At 57.9% G+C, this 20,011-nt stretch overlaps 1 pseudogene; it reads left to right on the plus strand.

The window, feature by feature from the left end:
- Window positions 1–9,009: 9,009 nt before the first annotated feature.
- Window positions 9,010–20,011, plus strand: part of LOC100353064 (probable cytosolic iron-sulfur protein assembly protein CIAO1) — a 79,268-nt pseudogene continuing 68,266 nt past the window's right edge.

Raw genomic sequence — 20,011 nt, forward strand, 5'->3', positions numbered from 1 at the left:
AGGTGAAACCAGGGTGGACGGGGGAGGCTTTCCGGGGGTGAGTCCAGGAGGCCTCCTGGAGGAGGAAGCATTTGTGCAGAGACCTGAACCAGTGTGAAGCAGGCTGGCAGGAGGTCTTCCAGCAGAGGGAGCAGCATGTGCCAAAGCCCTGGGGTACAAGTGACACAACAGAACAGCCAACCGCTGGGGTGCCTGGGGCGCTCTGAGTGGGAGCCAGGGAGAAGCGTTTGGCATTACCAGGCCGGGGTAAGGAGGAAGCAGACGGCTTCCCGAGCCTCTCTCTAGAATGTGCCATCTCTGGGTGGAACGGGGTGGCCCGCCTCCTGTCGTCTGCCCTGAGGCCCCTCGGGAGGCCCTGATGCTCAGGCAGAGCAACAACCCGTGGCAGCCGGCCAACTGCACCTGCACTCCAGCCTCGCTCTCCCTGCTGGCCCTCTGGGATGAGTCAGCCCTGCCCCTACTGAGTGAGGTCTGGACACCTGATCAGGGCCTTTGAGACCTTGACTCGGAGTCCTCCTCCCCCCAGCCCCCGTCCCCAGGCAGACCACCTGTGCGTCCCCAGTCCCCTCCTGCCGTCCCTTCCCTGCACCCACAGCCCCGCGCTTCCTCCTGCTCCCAGGGTCAGCTCAGATTTCACCTTTATTAAACTTCTCTGAATCCGCCACAAGCGACACCTCCTGCTGGCCCCCAAGACGTGGGACCCCCGCATTGCCATGGGCACTGGGGGCCTCGCTTCAGATATTCCTGCCTCCTTCTTCGCCTGCTCTTTAAAAAAAAAAAAAAGATTTATTTTATTTATTTGAAAGAGTTACAGAGAGAGGTAGAGCCAGAGAGAGAGAAAGAGAGAGAGAGAGAGGTCTTCCGTCTACTGATTCACTCCCCAGATGACCGCAATGGCCAGAGCTGAGCTGATGATCCGAAGCCAAGAGCTTCCTCCAGGTCTCCCACGTGGGTGCAGGGGCCCAAGCACTTGGGCCATCTTCTACTGCTTTCCCAGGCCATAGCAGAGAGCTGGATCAGAAGTGGAGCAGCTGGGACTAGAACCAGCGCCCATAAGGGATCCTGGTGTTGCAGGTCGTGGCTTTAACCCGCTGCACCACAGCGCCGGCCCCTTCACCTGCTCTTGCAAACAGCTCCAAGCGCAGGTGCCACAGGCCAGTTACTCAGGTCCCCTCCCCTCCCCACCCGGCACCTGGTAGTGAGTCTTGGCAGTGCCAGCTCCCAGGGACTCCCCAAGGCAGGGGCCTCTCCTTTTATCTCCTTCCTAGTCCCACCACCTTGGCCCCTGCACGGGCTGGCTCTCCGCTGCCGTCTACACAGAAAGATTTGTGCTTAACACAACTCAAATCATGCCGCTCTTCTCCCAACACCCTCTGTGGCTCCCCATGCACCAGGAATAGAATTTGGGCTCCTCGCCCGGCCTCACACAGCCTCCTGGTCCTTGCTCATCTCTTCCATTTCCCACGTGCCTCTGTCTGTGTGACACGTTCCAGACACACTGGCCTCCTTCAGCACACCCGGTTTGTCCCTGCCACTGGACCTTTACACATGCAGTTCCCATCACCAGTCGTGCTCTCTCCTACTCACCTGGCACAGCTTGCTGCTCCTGTTCACCTTCTCAGAGACCTCCCTGGCCCGCCAGCTGCAGATGGCCCTCCCCACCCCATCTCACTGCCTCTGTGAGATTCCCTGCTACAGCAGGTGCCTGCCTCTCCCGGCCCGAGCCCGGGCTGTGCACTCCAGAGGAAGATCAGTCTTGTTGGGCATGGCCAGCTGTGCATGTCCGGCCTCCATGCAATGGTGCACACAGTAGGAGCTTACTGGGGTGGGCGGGTGAGGCCTGAGGTCCCCCAGCAGGACAGGAACCCCAGGCGGCCTCCCCTCGGAAGCACCCCGCCCCTCGCGATGCCTGACTTACCGTGGTCATCATCTGTGGCATCTTCACTGCTGCCCCGCGACCCCCATGAGGTTGGGTCTGCGGCTGCCCCAGCGCCCCCAGGACCTTGAGCCCAGGTCCGAGCCTGGCCGAAGATGCCCAGGAAACATCAGGAAACTTGAGTTCAAAACGAGGGAAGGCAGCAATTTTTTTGAATGACCTTGAGTGACCTTGAGTGGCCCTGGCTGACTCCCCTCTGCAGGGGAGGGGAGATGCCACATCAGACGTGCCCAGCGGGCAGAGACCCAGGCCCTGGTCTCCATCAGCTCCGACTCCTCCTAAGACAGTCGCTCAGGCGGGGTCCTGGGCGCCAGCTCAGAAGGGCAGGCAGGGAGCTGGGAGCCCACCTTGCCCCTTGGCCCGGCAGGTGGCTGAAGGGGCGTGCCTGTCCTGTGTGGGCAGTGACGATCAAGCAGACACATCCCGAGTCCAGGACTCCGTTTTCCAACACCTGTTGATCTGCAGAGGAGCCACCTGGGGCAGAAGCTCCTCGTGCATCGGAATGGGCTTTGCGCTCTGCCCTCCCAGTCCTCTCCTTTGTCCGAGCCTCGCTCTCAGCCAGGCTGTCAGTCGCGGGCGGGGCTCCCTGCTCCTGACCATGGCCTCTGAGTAGGCGCATCCAGAGGCGGCTCCCTTTGGAAGAACCCAGTGTGTGAGCCCCAGCTCCAGGTAAGACCCCCACGGGCTCCCCGGCCCCATGTGAGCCTTGCCTGTTTGCCAGTCGGCATGGCCCAGAGCCCTCAAAGGAGCAGGGGAGCCCCCAGGCAGGACCTCTCGCCTCTTTTATTAATGTTCGTTTATTTATTTTCATCTCCTTGAAAGGCAGAAGGAGAACAAGAGAACTTCCATCTGCTGGTTCACTCCCGAAATGCTCACAGCAGCTAAGGAGCCTGGAACTCCATCCAGGTATCCCACGTGGGTAGGCGGGGCCCAAGTATTAGCCTTCCCAAGCATTAGCACACAGCCAGTTCCAAAGAGCCAGGACTCCAACCAGCGCTGATACAGATGGGGGTGCCCCACGCAGTGGCCTAACCCCAGGTGCCACAATGCCAACCCTGCCTCTCTTTTAAAATATGGAGCCACAGGCCTGGCCTAAGGAAGCCCAGCCCGCTGATACAGGGGAGGGGACACTCAGCGAGAGTGACCAGAAGCCTGTGGTCAGCGCCTGGCGGCCAGTTGTCCAGACTTGGCATGTCCAGGGCCAGGGGCTGGGCTGTACCCTCCGAAGCTGGCTCCTTCTGGGAGATGGTGGACCCAGCCCCAAAGGGCCACCAGCTCCCTGGGGTGACGGTACAGCATCAAGGGAACGCTGAATGAGGCTGGGGAGACCGGGGCTGGTCACGGACCCTCTCTGAGCCCAATTCCTCCTCCGGGAAGTGGCCGTGAGGGGAGCCAGACCCAACCTCGCGGGACTGCCGTGCGGATTCCGGGCAATCAGGACAGGAAGCAAGGGACAGGCTAGTAAGTGCCACCCCGTGCCCCTCTTCCTCTCGGGGGGCACGGTGGCCGGTGGGGGTGTCCCCCTGCCCCAGCTGCGAGCAGGCCCTCAGAGAAGGCACGCTGCAACGTGGAGCAGTGCAAGCCTGGCCTGCAGCCACACAGCTTCACCGCAAAGTCAAGGTGGACCAGGCTCCAGTGGTTAGGTTCCTGCCACTCAGGGGGCAGACCTGGACTGAGCTCCTGGTTCCCGACTCAGGCCCCACCCACCCCCAGCCATGTGCGCATTTAGAGTCCAAGGGCGATGGGAACGCTCTCTGTCTCTCTGCCTCTCAAGTAAATAACAAAACAATTGAAGAGCAAGTTTTTAAAAGAGCCCTGCACTGCGTCACTCCAGGGGTCCTTTCTCAAGCCCACTCCTCTGCAGGTATCAGTGGAGGGACTGGCCAGGTAGCAGGTGGTCACAACAGAGAACAGAGTTTCTGATTCCATGCCCTGCTCTTTTTTTTTTTTTTTTTTTTTTCGACAGGCTGAGTTAGACAGTGAGAGAGAGAGAGACAGAGAGAAAGGTCTTCCTTCCGTTGGTTCACTCCCCAAATGGCCGCTACGGCCGGTGCTGTGCTGATCCGAAGCCAGGAGCCAGGTGCTTCCTCCTGGTCTCCCATGTGGGTGCAGGGCCCAAGCACTTGGGCCAGCCTCCACTGCACTCCAGGACCACAGCAGAGAGATGGACTGGAAGAAGAGCAACCGGGACAGAACCCAGGGTGCTGGCACCACAGGTGGAGGATCAGCCTAGTGAGCCGTAGCGCCGGCCAATGCCCTGCTCTTGATAACCCCCAGCACAGCGCCTTAGGTACTCACCAGGACAGGGGTCCTCCTACACTCCCACCCCAGCCAGTAGTGAGGGGGTCGGGGTGGGCAACCTCTCTCCCTGAGGTCAGGGGAGCCTGGGAAGAGCCCCATGCCCTGTTGATACGGGGGAGGGTGAGCAGTGACTCCCCGAGGACAGGGTGGGGGCATGGGACATGGAGTCACCTTGTGTCCCAGGCACCCCCAGCAACAGCACGGAATTACCTTTGAAAACGGGGACCAGCCGCAGCACGCTTTGTGTGAAGCCACCCTGCCTTCCTAAAGCATTCCTGCAGGCTCAGCTCCCCTGGGGGCCGGCGCTGCAGGGGTCTAAGACTAAGACTTCCACCAAGACTGGAAGAGCTGTCCCTCTCCCCGCAGGCAGGCGCTCCTTGACTAGGAGAGACTTGGTGACATTCATTATTTTCCCTTTTCACCTTGGCCATCGGGAAGCTCAGAGATAGTCGTAATTCTTAATCTTCAATCCAGGGTCTCCCCTCTCAGCTTCATCTTTAGGGATTTATTTATTTACTTATTTAAAAATCAGAGTGACAGAGAGAGGGAGAGACAGAGAGATAAAGAGATCTTCCATCCACTGGTTCACTCCCGAAATGGCCAGGACTGGGTAAGGCAGGTGCCAGGAGCCCAAAGCTCCATCGGGGTCTCCCATACGGGTGCAGGGGCTGGTGTACTTGGACCAGCATCCTCCGCTGCTTTCCCAGGCGCACTAGCAGGGGGCTGGACCAGACGCACAGCGCGGGGCCTCGAATCAACGAGGATGGAGGGGATGGAGGCACGGCGGACAGTGGCTTGTGTTTTGCCTCCAGCTGTTTCACTCAGCCTGCATCACAGGTGTGCCCTACAGTCGGAGTCCACAGAGGAGGACTGTCCTGAGGGCGGCTCTCAGAGCCCCACCCCCATCCCGCCCTGGAGGCAGGCCAGCCCACTGGCCACCTTCCCTCTCCAGAGGGCCTTGCTCCTGGCCTCTGCTGGGCATCCCTGTCCTGCTCCAGGCTCACTGCCCCGGGCCTCAGCAGTCGCCCGTGTTTCTGCCTCCAGCGTCATGTCCGGCAGCGCACAAGTGTCAAAAAATCTTGTTGCAACGCAGAGCGCGGGGCTCAGCCCACTGCGTGGCCATGATTGTTGGCTCCGAGTGATGGACTGCCCTGCCTCGGGTTCAAAAAAATGAAGCAAATTTTGCTTTACTAATTTAGTCACATTCAACAATAAATCCCAGAAATATGTCTTTTGGATATTTTGCATTACCTTTTGCAGACAAATACAAAAACATGGTCAGCATTTGCAATAAAATTATCATAGAAATGCCATCTCAAATCTTATTTTCTTTTTTCCAATGTGCATTTCACAAATAACTTGTATTAAAATTATGTTTTACAGAAGAGAAATAGAAAACAAATACCCCTGGTAATTTAAATAGGCATTTGCATAACCTGACTAGAACACTTTAGAAAAACGTACAGCATCGGAAAATATGAGTTCAAAACCACTTAAATACAAGTGATTTTAATAAGTCTAATATGAAAAATGCCTTTTAGCTGTATTAATTAGTGAATTAAAATGTGTTGATCTTGGAATATTTTCTAGCTAACAGGCTTGGGGATCCGTGGAGGTTTTTTTTTTTTTTTTTTTTTTTTTCTGCTTTCTGTTCAGGAGAGGGTGTTTGTCGTTTCTTAGACAGCAGCACCGGGCCCTCGCAGAAGCAGGGATCTGAAGAGAGACTGAAACCAGGCTGCCTGTCCCCACCAGGGGCCAGGGGATGCACCTGCTGGCAGGCGTCCTGCCCTTTGGCCCACTGAGGGCCCCCCCTGCAACCGCCCTGCCTAGGGCCTGCCTTCCCGGGCAGTCAGGAGACAGTGCGCCTGTGGAGCCCTGGGCCCGGGCTCTCCCCACATCCGGCCTGACCCCAGAGATGTCCAGAGGCTTCACAGATCCAGCTTCCTCCCCTTGCTCCAGGAAAGAATCTGGCTCTTTGCAGCTTCAACTGTAAAAGCCCCATTTTCCTGCAGGGCATCTTTGTGGATGTTTTTTTCCAACAGTTCTTTTCCTTTTCTCTCAGCTGGGCTGTTTCCCCAAGCGTGGGACAGGAGGCCAGCTCTTGGCAGGTCCCAGGAAGCACGTGGCAGTATGCCCACGAAGCCCAAGCCCAGCCGAAAGGCGCAGACAAAGGTCCCAGGCCGCAGGAGGGGGGTTTCTGCTCCCCCGCCGAAGCGGCCGCTGCCACTCCGGGCGTCGGCTTCTGCGCCGTGACTGCGCACCAGAAGCAGGAAGATGCATATTTATTTCTGCAATTTCGTCCGACTGCCCTTCTGAGAGCCGCAGCAGAGGCGCCTTCGGAGCGCAGCTTCGGAGTTGTTAAAATTTTCATTCTCGGTCCCCGGGAAGCCGTGCATTAAAAGACATTGCTGCTGCCTCACATCATCAGAGCTCCCTGCTCCCTGCTCGCCTGCCCCAAGGACTGATCAGGAAAATGAGAGCCAGGGGCCTTGGCGCTGGGTCTAGGAAGAGAGGGGAAGCCCAGCAAGGTGGGTCCCACAGCAGGGGCCCCGGCCAAGCCACCAGCCTGCCTCCCGAGAGATGCCTTCTGGGGGTCCCTCTACTGTCAGAGGTCTCCCCGGTTACTCGAGTGACATGTGCAGGCTCCAATCTACCCATCTGACAGAAGGAGAAACTGAGGCCCCCGGGAGGCGGGGAGTGGTTTGCTCAGGGTCTCATAGTGATGAGGCCCAAGTCTGCTGACCCCAGGCCAGGGCCCTCTTGGCAATGGCTGAGCTGTCTTTAAGAAGGAATGCTCCAATTTTTTAAAATAGATTTATAGGTGTGTTTTTTTTTTTTTTTTTTAAAAAGAGATTGATTTCTTTGAAAGGCAGAATGGGAGAAGGAGATCTTCCACCTGCTGGTTCACTCCCCAGATGGGCCAAAGTGGCCAAAGCTGGGCCTGGCCAAAGCGAGGAGTTTGGAGCTTCATCTGGGTCTCCCATGTGAGTGCAGGGACACAAGCACGTGGGTCATCTTCCACTGCTTCCCAAGTGCACTCACAGAGAGCTGGATGGGAAACAGAGCAGCCGGGACTCGAACCGGAGCTGTAGGGGATGCTGGCATTGCAGCTGGCAGCTTAGCCTGCCGTGCCACAACGCCAGCCCTACTACTCCATTTTTTCAAAGAAATGTTTAGTTTTTGGCAGCTTTGGACTCACGGGAAAGTTGGCAAGTTGCACGCAGAGTCCCTGTTGTGTTGTCCCAGTCTGTGTTGTTAGGAGCCTCTGCTGCCGTGGTTACTGGGCCACAAGTCAGGAACCCAGGTGGGCCGGTCGCTGCCTGCATCCAGACTTCCTCCTGGCTGCTTCGGTTTGTACCCAACATCCTCTCTGTTCCCAGATCCCCCCTAGAAGCCCACAGTCCACCAAGTCACCAGGTCTTAGGGTCCCGCCCACTGACTCCGTTGTTGTCAATGACTTAGACGAACGTGAGCAACACCGGGCAGGTGTTCTATAGAACGTCCTGCAGTGTGTGGCTGCCCGGTGCTGTTCTCCCCGGTGAGACTGGGGTTCTAGGTTCTTGGGACAAAAACCTTGAGGTCAAGTGCCATTCTCACCACATCCTACGGTCAGGACGACCTGGCCGAGGTCAGGTTTCTCCAGTCATGTTCTGCCCTCTTTCTGTACTGCACACTTGGGCAGGAGGGCATTGCGTGAAACCCACAGGTAGGGAGAGGGAGTTCCAAACCGCCGCTTTGAGGACAGAGCGTCTGCATAAGTTAGCTGGAATTCTGCACAGGGGATTTGTCTGTTCTCATCCACTTATTTAGTTATTCAATTATTTTCTTATATCAGCTTGGATCTGTGGGTGCCTATCTCACGCTTTGGGTTGCAATTCAACATTACATTTTTTTTGGTGAAATTCTTCCGGTTTTGGCCATCGGGCTGTCTTTGGTTCCTCTGTTCTGTCAGTGAGCGTGTGTCTCTGTGTGTGTGTGCACTGACCCCCGAGGACCCACCCACGTGTCCAGCAGCACCCACCCTGAGCCAAATAGGAGCGCATGCCAAGGCCCCAAGCCCACTCAACTCTAGCCTCCGCCCTGCGGCTCACTGCTCAGGCAGACTGGGTAAGGCTCTGGCGGATGCTCCTGGCTCAGGCTCTCCCCCGAGTGTTGGGGGAGAGTATGCACCCCTCGTCCTGTGCCTGTTCTGGCCTACACCAAAACTCCAACGGCTCTTGGCTCACAACTGGGCTCTGACATCCGAGGGTAGGGGCAGCGTTGGCCTGGGTGGAGAGGACCAGGGCCCCAGGAGCCCAGCAGGCCTGAGCCTCAGGCAATAGACAGCAGAAAGCTGCCACAAGTGCCCAGTCTTGGAGCCACGCACACATCGATTGTCCCTCAGTCCAGCCAACCCGGCCCAGTGAGGCTGATGCTGGCCCTTCCCCACCCCCACCCTTAGCAGCCAGCACACACCTGCTGCTTCCAACAGCCAGGGACAGAGAGGCCCTCGCTGGGGAGTGAGGGCCTGCAGTGTCAACCTTTGCCCTCGGAGCATGTCAGCAGGTGCTCCAGCCCCGCCCCAGATCTCAAGAATTCAGCGCACGGCAGCAACCTGTGGCTGCCTTCTCCTCCCCTCCCGCACACCCAGGCTCGCAGGGGTTGCCTCCCAGACAAAGGACCGGCAGGGTGTCCTCGTCCTGAGGACCCAAATCCGTATCCCAGGACAACACACGGTCCAGCCCAGGCCCTAAGCGAGGCTGGCAGCTCCCTGTCGGCCACAGGCAGGCAAGATGTGGCTGTCAGGGGGTCCTGATTGGCAGCTGCAGGATAGGAAAGGGTTTAAGCCGCTCCGGCTTCTGCTGGCTCACACTGGGAAGCGCTCTGAGTGCAACGTGGCACCTGAGCTGCTCCGGACGCCACCCCAGAAAGGAAGCAGTGCAGACCCGGCTCGGCGGCCCCGTCCTGAGGACCGGCTCCGAGCCCCGCTAGCCCACGGTGTGAGAGGGAGAGGAGTTCCATTTGTCAGCAGCAGGGAGCTGAGCCGATGAGAGGTGCCCAGAGACTCTGGCATCTGAGCCTGCACCTGCCCTGGGTCCCCGTGACGTCTCCAGAAAGGCGCCATCCGTCAGAGGACCGCGCCTGTGTCCCATGAAGGGCGGCCGGCGACAGGCGACTGATAGATGGAGCTGCGCCCATCTGGAGGGGCGCGCGGCCGGCCTCCGCCCCCCGGAGACCAACAGCGTTTGTCAGCCACTTCCCACCGGCTGCAGACAGAAGGCTCTGACTCATCCCCGCCGCTGCCACCTTGCCTGGCCGAGGCCGCCGGCTGCACAGCCGTGTGCCCTGGCAGCTGGGTCCCCTCTCTGACCTCAGTCCAGAAAATGCACACGCTCACACCTAACACACACTCACACACACACACATGCAAACATACCCATTCCAGCCCACTCTTTAAAAATGACAAATCTGTTCCTCTATACAAAGTGCATTTCCTCCGATTGGTCTCTTGGGCCGGCCCCCACCCACCGCAGGCCCTCCCCTGCCCTACAGCCCCCGCCTCCCTTCCCAGAGGGACCTGGCCACCCTGTCTGCCCCTGGGGTTCCCCAGGGAGAAGGGAGTTCTGCATTGACTTAGGAGCTTCCCAGGTGTCCCGGTCACCACTGTGCCCTTATGAACTGGATTAGCGGGCCCTTCACAGATAATGCCTGCAGCTCTCCCGGCTTGTCGGCTTGTCGGACAGTGAGCAATTAGGAGCGAGGTCTTAAGAGATAAGTGAGCCAGCGATGCCTCAGCCAGGAGTTCGCAAGGTGGTTCCAATGAGGCTTTTGAAACAATACCCGGTGCAGGCGGGAGCGAGTTCCTTGGCTTTAGACGTGGACCTCTGAGCCTCTCGGTGAAATCTTTTCATATCGGGATAAGACCTGGTAGCTCTTAATCCTTTAATTCTACCAATTGGCCGGGAGCTGGAATTGGATTTGGAACTTGAGGGAGGGAGAAGGCAAAAACCAACAGAGGAATTGAAATCTCTTCCAACTTGGGCCGGCTCCCTCCTGCCTTCCCGACCTGGCCCGGGCCTCTGTCACTGGGGCAGGTGGGGCGGAGGCTGTCCCCTGCCCTGCCCTCCACTGACAGGCATTCAGACTCAGGGACGGGGTGGCGTTGGGCCTGCAGGGACTCTGGTGACCAAACAGCAGGTCGGCGCCAGCGTGAGAGGGCAGGAGCGTGTTTCAGCTTCAGGGCGACTGCCTACCCGGGCACTGTGGACACCTCACCCTTCACAGCGAGGGGACCAGGTGTCTCCTTAGAGGGAGGGGGAGAGTTTGGAGGGACCAGGACACGGAAACCACCCTGCCTGGAGTCCCAGTGCTAGCTCAGAGGCCGGGACTGCAGCCTTGGGGATAGCTTAGGCTTTGGGCATCATTCATTCATTCATTCATTCATGCAGTAGGCTCACACTGAGTCCAGCTGACACTGGACAAGGGGACAAGCTTTGGTCTCTGCCCTCCGAGGAGCCCCAGGAAAGAAGGGAAACAGAGACAGGCGGGAACAGCCTGTTGCAAAGCCTCAAGGCTGTTCCAGACAGAGGAAGCCCTGGCCGCGAGCGCCCGAGGAAGGCAGGCGCCTGCCCAGCTGCACGAGTGGCCACAAAAGGCCTTGAGCGGAGGCCTGGAGGTGGAGTCGGAGCTGCTAGGAGACAGATCGCCCCCACTCTCAGCCCTGGGTGTCCCCACTTCTCCTCCAGGAGCTCCAGGCTAAGGCAGGTAAAGAAGGAAGTGTAAGAGGGAAAAAGCCAGAGTCCGTCCTGGACGCCAGCAAGGATGGCTCTCCTGCAGGACGTGCATTAAGCCAGAGGCTGAGCAGGGAGGGGCAGGGGCAGGAGCCGGGCACCCTCAGGCCCAGCCCAGAGTGCCCGTACCCCAGGGGAGGGCTCCACCAAGGACAGGGATGGCCACAGCTGTCCAGCTGTCAGCTGAACACAAGGCAGAGACCTGCAGGGAAAGCAAGGGACACCACAGGTTCAGCGGTCCCCAAGAGGTGTTTGGAAAATCATGCATCTTTGAAAACAGTACAGAATGGTCTTCCAAGCTGGATTCTTTTCATTGCGAAATGGCCAAAGCTCAAACTGGCTTTAGAGTCGAAGGAGAGGTTCCGGGGGAATCTGTAGAGCGGCCTCAAGCATAGCTTCAGGCTCAGTGGGATCCAGGCACTCCAAGCCAGCCAGCCCCCACCTCCTCACCCCAGCATGGCTCTGCCCCCAGCCCGAGCCTCTGAGCACAGTCAGAAGCCAGATCTGCCTCCTCTCGGCCCAGCAAGACCACAAGAGAGGACAGAATTTCAGAAATTCCAACCAAAGTCTTTGAACGCCTCCTGTCAGGGCATGGGGTGCTGAGCATTCCCCAATCAAATGCTGTGGCCAGAGGGACACGGTTCTCTGCTGGGCAGGCCCGGGACAGGGCAGAGAGAGGCAAGTCAGAGAGCAGGACAACATGCACGGAGTCTCAGGGCCGTCCTCAGAGAGGGGCCCAGGAGGCAGACTGGGTGCTGAGCAGGCAAAATCCACCCAGCACCCCCTTCACAGGCAGGGCATGTTGGCACCGGCAGAGTGGGGCTGCAGCTGGGTGGGAATGAGAAGAGACTGCTTCCCTCCAAGGTGACAGGTGTCAGCCTGAACCCCAAGTGGGTCCTCTGCTCGGAGCCCAGACACACTACATGTCCCCTCTCACTCCGGCAAGACCCCGGCTCCCACCAGCCCCGGTCCCCGGGGAACCATCTGGGGAAAGGCGGCCGTCCCCCGGTGCTGGTTATTGATTTAATTTCTGTTTACTTCTCTGTAAGCTTAATTTGCTCTGTTGATGGCATTTTAATCCACTTGCCCATTGCACGGGGCTGATAATGCCACACTTTTGTGCAGCAGCAGTGACATTTCTCAGTGTCCCAGTCCCTCGGTGGGTGGGGCCGGGTGTCATTCCTCAGACTACAGCCCTTCCCTGCCCCTAGGCGACACCCACTGCCAGCCCCCTCGGGCTGGGGAGACTGTTCCCTGCCCTCTGGGCTTCTGGACAGCTGGCCAGAGCAAAGTGGCCTGGCTCAGACCCATCGCTGCGCACGTGGCTGAGCTGGGGGAGGGGCCGGGGGGAAAAGGAGGGAGCCTCAGCAGCCCTGGGGGCTGCCTTCCCCCAGGGTGGCATCCTGGTGGGATCAGCCTTGAGTTGGGTCTTTGAGATCAAATATAGAACAAACCAGGCTGATTGAGGGATTCCGGGACAACTTGGCCAAACCTGAGCACTCCATCTGGGGTGAAGCATTCTGCTGACCCGGTCTGTGTCCTTGACCCAAATCTCCCTCTATCCTCATGGGAGCAGCAGATTCTGCCTCTCGCTGGGTCACCAATGCATAACCACGGCACGGCACCACACCGGGTGTTGGCTCCAGCCTTGCAGGCCCGCACAGAGAATCCAGCTCTGACCATCAGCTCCACGGTGTGAAGTGGGGATTGGCACATCAGCCAGGGCAGGAGGTGGACTGGGACAGGGCCAGGGGGTGGAACTGAAGCTGTGGACAGGGAAGGAACGAAGGGGGCAGGACCGGACGTGTGCTCTGGCACCTGCCACACCCCTGCCCCAGCAGAATGGGGCAGATTTATTTTATGGGGCCGGTGCTGTGGCTCACTTGGTTAATCCTCCACCTGCAGCACCGGCCTCCCATATGGGCACTGGGTTCTAGTCCCAGCTCTCTGCTGTGGCCCGGGAGGGCAGTGGAGGATGGCCTAGGTGCTTGGGTGCCTGCACCCACAGCGTTGGCCGTAGTGGCCATTTGGGGAGTGAACCAACGGAAGGAAGACATTTCTCCCTGTCTCTCTCTCTTTCTCTCACTGTCTATAGTCAAATAAATAAGTAAAAAAAAAATTATTTTATTTATTTGAAAGAGTTACCAAGAGAGGTAGAGACAGAACCAAAGAGAGGTCTTCCATCCACTGGCTCACTCTCCAAATGGCCACAACAGCCAGAACTGAGCCGATCCAAAGCCAGGAGCCAGGAGCTTCTTCCTGGTCTCCCATGTGGATGCAGGGGCCCAAGGACTTGAGCCATCCTCTGCTGCTTTCCCAGGTGCATAGCGGGGAACTGGATTGGAAGTGGCACAGCTGGGACTTGAACTAGTGCCCATATGAGATGCTGGTGCTGCAGGCTGGGGCTTTAACCTGCTGCGCTACAGTGCTGGCCCCCAGAAGTGCTGTCTTGAATGAGAGTCACATACTCTGCACCCCCAAAAGTGGCAGGAGCCATTTTCATCAAATGAGAATTTGGTCCTTGACCCAGAGGGAGCTCAGTTGCAGCCCAGTGCTGGCTGGGCAGATCACTCCAGCCCACGGGAGCAGGGGTGTCATTGCTGGGAATGAGGAATGGCTGGACAGGTGATGACATGGCAGTGAAGGGACAGAGGCCAGAAGACAGACAGACAGACAGAGCAGCAGAAACCAGTACAGGTGCGAGGAGGAGGAGGAGGAGGAAGCATGCGTGGAGCTCCTCCTGGCTCCGCCCTGCACAGCGCTTGCGTGGGCTGTGCTGCCGCATCCGGTGACAGCTCAGCGGCTTTTCCCTTCTTATGGGAACCTGAATCTCAGAAGAGCTAAGGAGATGGCCGCACGGCTGGGAAACAAGGTCGGGATTTGAACCTAAGAGGTCTAACGGCAGATCAGAGAAAGAGAGGGCACAGGAAGAGAGGTCATGGGACAACAGAGGCCACAGGACAACAGAGGCCACGGGACAGCAAAGGTCACAGGACAGCAGAGGTCACGGGTCAGCAGAGGCCATGGGACAGCAGGGGCCATGGGACAGCAGGGGCCACGGGACAGCAGGGGCCATGGGACAGCAGAGGTCACGGGTCAGCAGAGGCCACGGGACAGCAGGGGCCATGGGACAGCAGGGGCCACGGGACAGCAGGGGCCATGGGACAGCAGGGGCCATGGGACAGCAGGGGCCACGGGACAGCAGGGGCCATGGGACAGCAGAGGTCATGGGGCAGCAGAGGCCATGGGACAACAGAGGTCATGGGACAGCAGGGGCCACAGAACATCAGGGGTCACGGGACAGCAGAGGTCACGGGACAGCAGAGGTCATGGGACAGCAGGGGCCATGGGACAGCAGGGGCCACAGAACATCAGGGGTCACGGGACAGCAGGGGCCATGGGACAGCAGAGGTCACGGGTCAGCAGAGGCCATGGGACAGCAGGGGCCATGGGACAGCAGGGGCCACGGGACAGCAGGGGCCATGGGACAGCAGAGGTCACGGGTCAGCAGAGGCCATGGGACAGCAGGGGCCACGGGACAGCAGGGGCCACGGGACAGCAGGGGTCACGGGACAGCAGAGGTCATGGGACAGCAGAGGTCACGGGACAGCAGGGGCCACAGAACAGCAGGGGTCACAGGACGGCAGAGGTCACGGGATGGCAGGAGTCACGGGACAGCAGGGGTCACGGGACAGCAGGGGTCATGGGACAGCAGGGGTCATGGGACAGCAGGGGTCATGAAGCAATCCAGGTCATGTGCGAGCCAAAGTCATGTGCCTTCCTGTTCTGCAGTGAAGGTGGGGAGCTGAGCGCTCTGCCTTGTCCTCCAGAACTGCAAGGCCACCCTGGACCCCTCTCCAGTAAAGTCTCTGCCCCCTCCCGCAAACACAGCAGCAGTCACTGTGCCTCCCAGTTTCGCTCCGGGCCCCGCACCAGCCACCTGCCACCTCCAGGCCGCTCTTGGAGGCAGCGGTGAGGACCCCAGCAGATAAAAGCCTGGTGCCCCTCTCTGTCTCTCCCACTTGCGGCCCCTGGGGTACAGGCAAGGAGCCCACAGCCTCACCTGCGCGCGGTTGCCCACCCAAACTCCCCGGTCACCCAAGGAGCCAGGACCCCTGCTGGGACCTCTGGTGGCGGGGGTGGGGGGGCTGGGTGGCCCGGGGCACCCGTCGGGCTACATTACTGCTCACGAGAGCCACGGAGCTTGTAATGACCCTGGGCATTTCCTGGGATTAATGGGCAGCAGGGTTAATAGCCCTCAGCGACACCCCGGGCCATTAGGCACCAGGAAGCCACACACCTCAGTGGCTGTTACTTAAGTGGAAGACATTAGGGAGCTGACAACAGCAGGGAGGGAGGGGGTGCTCAGGAGAGGAGAGGCCTGCGCCCGTTACCTGCTCAGACTCCGGCACGAGACCATGGCCAGGGCGAGGGCGTGCCTTCCGCCCCCACCCCCTTCTGGAAGGTTCTGTTTGGCCTGGGACCACTCTTCCTTTGGAATTTGCTATTATAGGTCTGTCTGTGTGGGGGCCTCTGTGTGTGTCCATAGGCACATCTATGCGTGTTTCTGTGTCAGCACGTATGTGTCTGTGTCTCTGAGCTGGCATCTCTGTGTGTGTGAGCATCTGTGTGTGTTTGTGTCTCTGTGTGTCTGCCTGTGTTTGTGTCTCTGTCTCTGCGTGCATGTGTGTGTTCTACTGTCCCTGTGTCTGTGAGCAACTCTGTGTGTCTGTGTATCTGCATGTGTGTGTGTTTGTGTTGTCTGCCTGTGTTTGTGTCTGTGTGTATCTGTGTGTGTCTGTGCGTGTTGGCACCTGTGTGCCTCTGTGTGTGCGTGTTCTGTCCCTGTGTCTGTGAGCACCTCTGTGTATCCGTGTGTGTGTATCTGTGTGTGTGTTTGTGTCTGTGTGTCTCTGCATGTTCCTGTGTGTGTTTTTCTGTCCCTGTGTCTGTGAGCATCTACATGTGTCTCTGTGTGTTTGTGTCTGTGTGTATCTGCGTGTGTGTGTGTCTGTTTCTGTTCTTTGTCTGAGTGTGTTTGTGTCTGCCTATATGTTCATTCTGCTGTCCCTATATCTCTGTGATGCTGTGTGTGTGTGTGTGTGTGACTCTGCATCCGGGAACGTTTGTATCTATGTGTCTGTTTCTGTCCCTGTGTGTGTGTGTTTGTGTCTGTGTGTCTCTGGGTGTCCCTGCGTGTGTGTGTTCTCCTGTCCCTGTGTCTGTGAGACAGTCCTGTGTGTGTGTGTGTGTGTGTGTGACTCTGCATCCGGGAACGTTTGTATCTCTGTGTGTGTGTGTGTACGCGTGTGTGTGAGGTTTCCCAGTCCTCACTGTGCAATGGCAGCGCCTTCCCCAGCACCCTCCTCTTGTCCCCAGGCTGCGTGCAGACCCACCTACACCACCTCCCTTTCTCCACTCCGAGATGTTTGCATTTCCTTCACCCCTTGGGTCTCTCGTGAGGTCCCGGGACTTGGCATTGACTGAAGGCGCAGAGGCCAAGCCCTTTTGTGAGCTAACTTGGGGGTGTTGACGAGCAAGCACGAGCCCCCCGACTGTCCCTATGCACGCAGGGTCCGGCTGGTGCGCGAGTCTCTGCAGAACTGCCTCTCACGTAGCAGGGCTCTGTTCTGCTACTTTCTAGTTGAACTTGAAAGAGAAGACAGTCCTGCAAATCTTCAATGGATGCTAATTTCAGATGCTTATCCAGGTCACCTGAAGGGATTGATTAAAAAAAAAGAAAATAAAGAGAACCGCCTGGTGATTCCTGCAGAGGGCTGTGGGACCCCAGAGGGGCAGGGGCTGATGGCACCGGGAAGCCGCCTTTTCAGGGCCACATAAAAAGCAACCCAAGAAGTGGCTCCTCGCTGGAGAACACGGATGGCAAGTGGCGGTCAGGGCTTCGACATCACCCTCCAGGGGTCCGCACAGCTCTGTACCCCAGAGGCCCCTGCAGCAGGGGCCAGGGGAAAGCAGCACCCCAGGAGCACAAGTGGTGAAGGTGGAGGTGCATGGGAGAGCTTGAATGCAATTGATTCCTGGCAGGAGAATGATAAAGGACTCCTTGTGAATGCATCGCCTTGTATAAAAAGTAATTTTAAATATGCATCACAGCACAATTAATGACCGTCCTTAAGAGGCATGGGACTGGGGCCGGAGCTGTGGCGTAGCGGGTTAAGCTGTCACCTGTGACGCTGGCATCCCGTATGGGCGCCTGTTGGAGTCCTGGCTGCTCCACTTCCAACCCAGCTCCCCACTAATGCTCCTGAGAAACCATAAGAAGATGGCCCAAGTTCTTGGGCCCCTGCCCCCACGTGGGAGACCCAGAAGAAGCTCCTGGCTCCTGGTTCTGGCCTGGCCCAGCACTGGCTGTTGTGGCCATTTGGGGAGTGAACCAGCAGACGGAAGACCTCTCTCTCTCCTCTCTTTCAAATAGATAAAAAATAAACCTTAAAAAAGAGAGGCATTGGACTGTTTGACTGCATCTGTCAAGTCTGTGTATGGTAGCAAGGAACCCCTTTAAAAGTTCCTGTGTTTTCATTGGGAAGATAGGGGGTCTTCTTGTGTTCAGATACGAATTACAGACAGTAATCACACAACGAGCAAATTAAACCGCCATGTAGGCTGCAAAGGAGCTGGGCAGGGTGCTGTGAGACCCAGTCATCCTTGAAGAAGGAACGGCACTGGAGGAGGAAAAGGAACTGATGGGGCTGACTGGGGTGGCAAACAAGGGCTTCCAGGTGATGAGAACAGCACATGCAAAGGCCCTGTGGCAGGGAGGGGGCAGACAAAAGGCTCCTTCTGGTCTCACGGGGCCCTCCAGGGAGCCTGCCCCGTCTCTCTGGGACAAGTCGAGCAACTCAAGAGCTTTGCACAGCAGAGCGGTATGATCTGCTTCCAGTTTTCAGAGTTTCGTCTTCATCCATCTCACAATTTTCCTGGCTGTTCCCTGCTTACTTGAGCAAGTTGCCTTCCCTCTTGTCAAATATTTCCTAAACTACCCAGGTAAGCCCTTCCCTCCTCTCCACCAGGCCCAGGTGACAGGCCCTGATGACTGCGGCAATTGGGAGCAAACCTGCCGGCCACCACCAGGCGGGGAGGGACAGCTTCCAATGAACAAAGAACAAAGGCAGCCAGCGCCAGAGCCAGGAGGCCTGCATGCCCCTGCCCTCCCTGCCCCACAGACCCCAGGCCCTGCGCCCCACACCCTGGGCCCACGTGTTCAAACACATGGGGTCACACAGCACACAGATTGGAGCCTCACCGTGCCTAACACTAAATGCAGAGTCAGACTTGTCGGGAAATCCCTTGGGAAGGTGTGGCCCCGCCACCTGAGACCTGCTGACCCCTGGTTGGCGGGGAGAGGTGCAGCACAAGCCAGCCCCCAGATGGCCCCGCACCCGCGTGGAGCACCCGGGGAGGCCAGTGGTACACAGGTCTCTCTCCCCACGGGGGTCTGTGTCCGTGCTCCGGGAGACACTCACACCAGGAGGGGATGGCCCGGCCCACTGGGGACAACTGGTTCTCGACATCCATCACCCACCCACTCCAGGACACATGGCAGCCACAGCTCCTCCGTCTCTCGACTCTCAGCTGTGAATCCTAAATGAAGTGTCACATCAAGCCCTCCTCGCTGGGGGAGGCCCAGGGAGCCCAGTCCAGTCCAGCAGGGTGGGCCAGGGGAGCAGAGGCACAGGCGGTGGGCCTGGCCATCCGTCCCTGGTGACAGCCGTCTGGAAAGGTGACAGGAAGGGAGGTGGCACTGCACACGGCTCCCTCCGGCCCGGCGCGGGGCTCACCCCACTGGAGGAGAGTGCACCTTCCCCGGAAGTCCCCGTGCTCCGTGGCCTGCTCCAAAGCGGAAATGCTACCTTGCCTTTTATTTCCATTTTCCGCTGATGAGACAGGCTTTACGAGGGCCCCGCGCCCTGCCTGGAGTGCGGGGTTACGGTGCAGCTCGTGCACGGCCCAGGCCGGAAGGAGGGCCCCACTTCACCTCATCTCTCCTTTCTGCTTAAATATTATGCCACATCCTGATTAATACCAGACCAATAAAACCATCTCCGCAATCTGGTTCGAGGCTTTGTCTTCCCAGATGGCCTGCAATGTTAATGTGTGACAATTTCAACAATGAACTAGGACTGTTTTATGGAACCAACATTTGTTCCACTGCTTTTTTTTTTAGACTCAGAATTTTGACACAGATGGTACAAATTACTCAAAAAACAGAAATGTTCATTTAGAAGGCTTAAATATGTGGTTTTACTCAGGCCATCAGAATATTTTACATTTGCTATTCAGTAAATTTACTAACAACCCTGCTATAATTAAGGTCTGTAAAAAAAAAAAAAAAGCCCCTTTCTCCAGCTTTTTATATCTATAGACTTTCATTAAAGCCGGAAAAAAAATATTATTATTTATTCTGGCTGTGCAGTGGTCTTATTTCCCTGTGACATATATTGTTCGCCTCTGTTCTCTGTTTCCGTCACGGCTTCTCCTCGCTGCTGAGGACAGAGAGGAAGGGGTAGGTGGGCCGGGCTGCAGCCAGGGCCCCACCACAGGCACAAGCCAGGTTTCAGCTCCAAGTCACCGACGCCAGTTGTTCCAGCCACACCTGCCAGCGCCTGCCTTCTCCTGCTGGGGGTGAGGGGGACAGTGGTGACCCCTTGTTTCCCCCACTCAACAACTTCTGCAAGGGCAGGTCCTCGAACACAAGCCCTGTCCTGGGCGAAGGTGCCTCTTTGTTTGCAAATGGGCCCAGGTGATGCCAGGATCATTGCAACTATCGCCTAATGCCAGGGCTGCGTGGCAGGCACTGGGCAAAGCACCGGCCATGGAGCATCTCGGGGCCGTAGCCCCAGCAGTCCCAGCAGGTACACACAGAGCATGATCGCAGTGTTGCAGGTGGGGAAACTGAGGCCCGGGGTGGGCTTAGGCCACAGCCAAGTTCTCACCATGGCCTAGAGCAGGGACAATTAGTAAGAACAAAAACCAGGGGAAGGTG

Source organism: Oryctolagus cuniculus, chromosome 18 (genome assembly GCF_964237555.1).
Source record: "Oryctolagus cuniculus chromosome 18, mOryCun1.1, whole genome shotgun sequence".
NCBI classification, from domain to species: Eukaryota; Metazoa; Chordata; class Mammalia; order Lagomorpha; family Leporidae; genus Oryctolagus; species Oryctolagus cuniculus.